Genomic DNA, 7,173 nt, shown 5'->3' on the forward strand with positions numbered 1-7,173 from the left:
CTTTTCAAATTTCGGAAGCCACCTAATTCATCCTATCATCAGATTCTTTTAGATACACAATACAAAAGCTGTGTGCATAAAAATCAAAATCAATAAATGTTGTGCCAAAAAGTCTCATAGGACCCGCACCATTTCAACCTATCTATTCCCTTTGATTTTCGGCACCTGCTTGCCTTTATCCTTCAGACACAAAATATGAGTATATCATATACACAAGTGGCACAATGCAATAAACTAAAAACCCATTAAATCTTATGGGCCCCGCGCCAAATACAAATCACAACTCACTTTCTTTTGATTCATCAGATAACACAAACAATTCAACTCACTCTAAATACAACAGATACAGTCCATGCGCACAGACCAAGTTCAAAGAACCTTTGGCAAAAAAATTCCTTGTGGGCCCCACGAAAAAAAAAAAAAAAAAAACATCATCACAATTTTTTTTTTCTCTCTTTACTTTTTCTTTTCCAAAGCTGGCAGCTCCTCTCATTCACACCATAGATGCCATGCAAATTATATATACATCATATATATATATATATACACACACGCACAAAAGTAATCAACTAAATCAAAAACCATATTTGCTTCCAATTTTCGCCACCTGCCCATTCACCTCATCCCAATCTCGGCCCACTGTACTCATTCTCTCAATAAGATGTTACAATTGCAACAAAAATACAAAATCAAACTAACCCATTAATATCAACTAATGGGACCCATAAATTCAATTTCACAATTTCATTCTTTCCTTCCCTTTTCCTCTAATCCCGCAGGAAGCACCATTCCATCCATCAAATGCCATCATACATTTATATATATATATAATATATATATATATACAAAATCCAACCAAACTAAATGCAACCAAACTAAAAATCAAAACCCATTTTGTCTCCTTTTCTCTTCAATGTCGGCTGCCTCTCTAACACACACACATATATATATATAACACAACAAAAATCAAAACCAATTTTCATCTCTTGGGACCCGCACCAAAACTATCATCAAAATCTCTTTTCCTCTATCCATTTCGGCACTGCTCCCTTTCTTCATGAAAAATCCATTAGACATTATATATATAATGTAACAAAATTAAATAAACTAATTAATCTTCAACAAAATTATATGTGCAACAAAAATTAAACCCATTAAATCTTTCTATTGGGTAAATCACCAAGTCTCTAATTATAATTAAATTATTAATCTTCAGAATTAAAAATCATGAAATAAATATAATTTCAACTCTAAAAAAATTCGGGTTATCACACAAATACATTGAATATGTAAGCAAGCAGATAAAATAGATTAAACATAATATTTGAATATAAATGCATTCATACAATATGTGATGAGCACTGAAAAGTGCGCATTTAAACCCGTTAAGCTTAAGCATTCTAGTACCTTTATCTATCTTACTTTGCCGTTTTAGACTTATTACGTGTTATTTATATTTTCAGGCACTAATCCCAAAATTGAGCTAACTCAGCCAAATAAGAGCTTAATTGAAGCAATCCTGAGATAAACCAAAGGAGGGAACAAAGTGGAGAAAGAAATGAGCAAAAAGGAATCAAAGTTGTGCAGCTGAAAAGTTCGATCGATCCAACTTAGAGTTCGATCGATCGAACATCTATGATCGATCACAGTACTTCTCGATAGATCCAACCTTGGCCTTTGCTGAAATTCCAAGTTCGATCGATCGAACATCACCTTCGATCGATCGAACCCTATTTTGTCCTATTCAAATGATTGATCTTATCCACAGTTGTACGCCTACCAACCACTTTTGTCCTTTTCCCCATAAATATCTTCGAAATATCTCAGCCTTGTCCTTATCCGGAGGAGTCAGACCACTTCGATCGATCCAAGATGCAGTTCGATCGATCGAACCCATCTTCGATCGATCCAAGTTAAGGTTCGATCGATCGAACTTCCTCCAGCGAGAAAAAGTTAAAGTCCAGCTCATTTATTCCGTCCTTCATCCAATCATTGGAGAATATGCCTTGCACGACCACAGCTCATCATGGAGTGTATTTGACCTACCTATATAAGGAATATGATACACTTTTTGGAGAGAGTCTCTTGTCACACATTGAAAATCATCTTGGAGGCTATTCTTGGAGAGGAGGAAAGAGGGAAGCTAGAGCACCATTAGAGAAGATCTTCACCAACAAGGAGCAGCCATGGAGTTAGCCCTTGAGGGTTGGATCATCACTACCATGAGTGGCTAGACATCCTCTTGGGGCTAGAGTTAGCCCCAAGCATGCTTTCTATACTCGAATCTTATGTATTATTGAGGGATTAGTGTTGTATGATACATCTTGATATTCATGTATATATAAATCTTGATTATTTCATGGTTTGTATGGTTTAATGCTTCCAATTGACTATTCTATTCTATCCATATGTCTATGTATGCTAGAGTAGGATATTCATGTGCTTATATCTAGATTTAGTGTTTTTTATGCATGTCTATGTGTATTGATGCTATAAATTTAGAGATTATCAAAATGATATGCTTAATGAATGCTATTTTGGTTCATTTGATGGTTTATTTCTATTCTTGATGGTTTGTGCCTCTCCCCTAGTCTAGATAGCTTTATTTTCATGCTAGTAGTGTAGATTTAGTGTAGTGGTAGTGTAATGTTAGATGGGAGGACAATCTACTCTTGATGTTTGATGTTCCATGCTTGTGAGTCCAAATGGCATATTCCTCTAATATTGTGTTGTATGTGGATTTTGAGCTTAATGAAGGATTAATGACTAGTTATGATATGTTGTATCTTTCACATGTGTTTAGACAATTTATTCCTCTCCCAATAGATATTTTGTACCTCTCACATGATGTTTAGATAATGCATGTTTAACTAAGTCATCCTTATGGATTGCTTGGACTATGAGCTTAATAAAAGGTTCAATGACTTGAATTGTTATTTTATTATCTTCACATGATGTTTAGACAATATATTCCTCTACCAATAGATGTATTGTGGCCTCACACATGTTGATTGAGACAATTTGCACTTGTTGAGTCACCCTTACCAATTGAATGTCTTTTACACACACAACATTGTTGCAACACATTCATTTCCCTCATTAGTCACTTGATTATGGTTTGGAATAGTATTGCTTGGTGGTGATCTCTACACCCCAAGACCTCTCTCTCTCTCTTGTTTACTTCATATTATTTTATTTAGTTGAATTCAATTTAGCTTAATCAACCAACCCAACTCTCTTTTGCAATCATTTGGTACGCTAGAGTCGAAGTTGAAATTCCAACACGTATAATCCCTTGGGACGATCCCTACTCACTCTTGCTACGTTAGTAGTGGTGTTGGTAGTGGTTTTTATAAATTTAAATTTGACATAAAAGGCTTTTCTTGAACCACACATTCACTACATTTAGTTTGGCGTATTACAAGCGACCTCGTCAGATTTTGGCGCCGTTGCCGGGGATTAACGGTTTTGTTGAAATTAAACTAGACAATAGTGTTCATTAGATTGCTTCTATTTTTATTTTATTTTCCATTGTATATTCTTTTCTCTTGATTCTCATTATTATTTGTTCAATTAGGTACTTGACTACAAGGAAGGCGAACTTTGGAACTTAAAGCAATCATTGGAGCTTAAAAGCTAAATTTGGAGTTGAAGTGCTAAAGGACCATTGTGAGCAATTCTTGGCACTCTTGTATTTTAATTGTTTCACTTATTTGTATGCTTGTGATAGCCCTTGTTGAGGCTCATTTTATCGCTAAATTTTTGTCCAAGCATAGACCCTTGTTGAGGCCAATTTTTTCTTACATTTGGGTTTTAATTGTGAATAGAGGAATTGTTTGATCCAAGTTTGGGGGGGGGGGGGGGAATTACATCCCTTCACCTTATGCTCCTCCATCACATTTTAATCCTTATGAGATTGAGTCCAATTCATTTCATGCATCATCTTGTTATGGACTTGATCACTCATTTAATCCTTCTTATGACTATTGCCCTCCACCACCATTTTATGATGAATCAATTCCACCACCTTCTAAGTACTCACCCGGATTTGAAGAAAAAATGTTAGCTTTACTTAATGTGCATATTTCATACACTTCACTTATTAATTCTCATTCTCAAACTTAGCCAACTTAGAAGCTCAAGTTGAGCAAATTGCAAGTACTCTTTCTCATCAAGAGGAGGAGGAAGAGGCAAATGAAAAAATGGCAAGAACTTCAATGTATATAGATGAGGATGATGAGAGTGAGGAGAATGAAACAAGTGAGCTAATGCCTAGCACTCTATCTTGTATAGAGGAGGAAGTGGCAAGTGAGTTAGTGGCTAACCCAATAGAACATAACATGATTAATGAGGACTTTCCTTGTTTTAATTATGATTTTATCTCGGAGATGGCTACTCTAGAGAGTGAGGAGATGTTGACCACACTTGAGGTAGGAGAGAAGGAGGAGGAACTTGTTGAAGAGGGCCTTCCTTCTATTATCTCTAATGACCCTCTTGAGGAGTGTCTTTTGGAAATGTATAAAAATTGTGGTTTTGACTTTAAAAGCTCTAAAAATGAAATAAACTCTCTAATGGACTCCTTAGCTTACTTAGAAGGTGAGGAAATGGTAATTTATGAGGAGGAGAAGAGGGATGAAGAGAGGGTGTTTCTTATTAATCCAAATGAGTCTTTGAAAGATAATGCCTCACCAATTATCAATATGGATGATCATTTGAATGTGTTTCAAGAACACAACAAAGAGGCAAGCCTAACCATGATTGATTTTGTTTTCAAGACCGTGGATGAAAGGAATAATATCATCTCTTTTATTTCTTTTCAAGTCATTCTTTTGGAGGATGATTTTATTGTCATAAGTGGGACATTAAATGAGAAAAGTGAAAAGAGGGTCAATAAGGATGTTTCATATCCAGTTTTTGATTCATTTGATTAGTGAGTTGACCTAACGTCTTGCTAGAGACGTTAAACACTAGTATTCGTAGAGTTTCACAACTCTATTCCTCCCTCATTTCTTTTTATTTTCCATTCTTGTGTACATTCTTCCATCTATTTTTCAAATTTCCATTCTTATTACCATCATTGGGGCTTAACATAGGATTTTCTGCACTCTCAGTTCAAAATTAGGCGTTTGGTGCCAGTTCGATCGATCACAAGAGCACATTCGATCGATCGAATTGTTCTTCGATCGATCCAACTATGGATTCGATCGATCGAACTCCACTTGAGTCCCAACACTTAGAAAAATTTTGGACCTGCATCCAAATTCCAAAATGCATGCTCTCGGGGATCTCCAAATTTTCAAAAGTTCGATCGATCGTAAACCATTTCGATCGATCGAACTACCTTTCGATCGATCCAACATGTGGTTCGATCGATCATGAGTCCCAACACTTTAAATTTTTTTCAGGCCTCGTCCATTTTTCAAAAATGTATGCTCTCGGGATTTCCAAAATTTTACATGTTCGATCGATCGAATTTCATCTCGGATCGATCACAGTTATGTTCGATCGATCGAACTTCATCTTCGATCGATCACAACTTTGCCCCTTTGACTTTTTAACTTTTTCCTATTTCTATTTTTATTTTATTTTATTTTATTTTCTTTAGTTACTTCTATCTCGGTATTAAAAATAAAAATATATATATATATAAAAAAATAATAATAATAATAATATTTCTTTTCTTTTATTTTATTCCTTTTATCTTATTTCCAAAAATCCAAAAATATTTTGTTTAACTTTAATTTTTAATTTCGAAAAAATAAAAATAAAAATAAAAATAAAAATAAAAATAAATAAATAAATAAATTTTGCATTCTTTATTTCCTTATATTTTTACTTCTTGCATTTTTATTTTTATTTTTATTCACTTGTCTTTTTATTTTTGTTTGTGTACATATTTGTTTTGTCTAAAAAAATAATAATAATAAAAAAAAAGACGGTTTTTCAAAGAAGCATTCCGTCTTGCTAGAGACGTTAAACTTAGCACCCATTTTGCATATTTCTTACATTTTTTATTTTTCTTTGCATGTTTTCACACACATATATATATATAAAAAAAAAAAAAAAAAATGAAAAACAAAAAGTAAGAAAATTTTGTATATATTTGCATTGTACATATTCTTTCCATTTGTTTTACATTGTACATATTCCTTTTTCATTTCTTGCATTGAACATATTCTTTCATTACATTTTGCCTTATTTAATTTTCTTTTTATATTTTGTTCATGCATTTTTTTCTTTGTTTTTCTTGCATTTTGTATATACTTGCTTTCATTAAATGAAAAATATAAAAAGATCACCATTGTGCCCTTATGTGTAGTCATGCATACTTTATGCTTTAGTTAGGGTTTGATCTTATATCTCTCTTGCATCATGTGTTACATTGCCTTAGAATGCTTGATTTGATTATTCTTATCCCATTTGATATTTGATGTGAGTTTGCTAGCGTGATTATTCAAGTAGGTTGTTGATTCCAAGTTTGGGGGAGACGTCTTTCGAATTGGATCATGACCGGGCTTCATGTCTACACCACCACGGTATACTCTTTCCATTTTTTTTCCATTGTTCTCATTGCACATTGAGGTCAATGTGCGGTTTAAGTTTGGGGGTAAGGTGTCTTGTTGCATTCTATTTAAGATTTGAGCTTTAAATGCATGATTGAGATTTAAGATTGATGTTAGCTATGATTTTGATCTTTTGAGGACTACATTGCTTAAAATTTAAAAATTGCTTGACTTGAGAGTCCAATACTCCTTATATGCCTTGAGGATGCCATTTAGGAGTAAATTTTTCAAAAGATTGATATCTTGCTTGCATTTGTGGTCCACATCATCCTGAATTTGTGATTGTTTTGAGATTCATTCTAGGATTCTACACTAGCACCGGTGCACGCTAGCATTCAATTGTGGGGTACATGCTTTGTTGATTATTGAATTGGTTATATCCCAATTGGGCCAACCCAAATTGTACCCAACATGGGTTATGGTCAAAACCCAGCCCGAATATTTTCCGACCGGTCGGATCGGGTTGCATTTTTTTCTTTAAATAATTTTTTTTCCTCGAAATTATATATATATATATATATTATATATTTGATTATATTATTATTAAAAAAACAAAAAAAATTTAAGGCAAATCATTTCAGCCTCTCCAATCACTTCCAAGTCTCATTCC

The sequence above is a fragment of the Cornus florida genome, unplaced genomic scaffold, assembly GCF_030987335.1.
Source record: "Cornus florida cultivar Cherokee Brave unplaced genomic scaffold, ASM3098733v1 CherokeeBrave_3.0.0_Hap2_Chr08, whole genome shotgun sequence".
Taxonomy (NCBI): Eukaryota; Viridiplantae; Streptophyta; class Magnoliopsida; order Cornales; family Cornaceae; genus Cornus; species Cornus florida.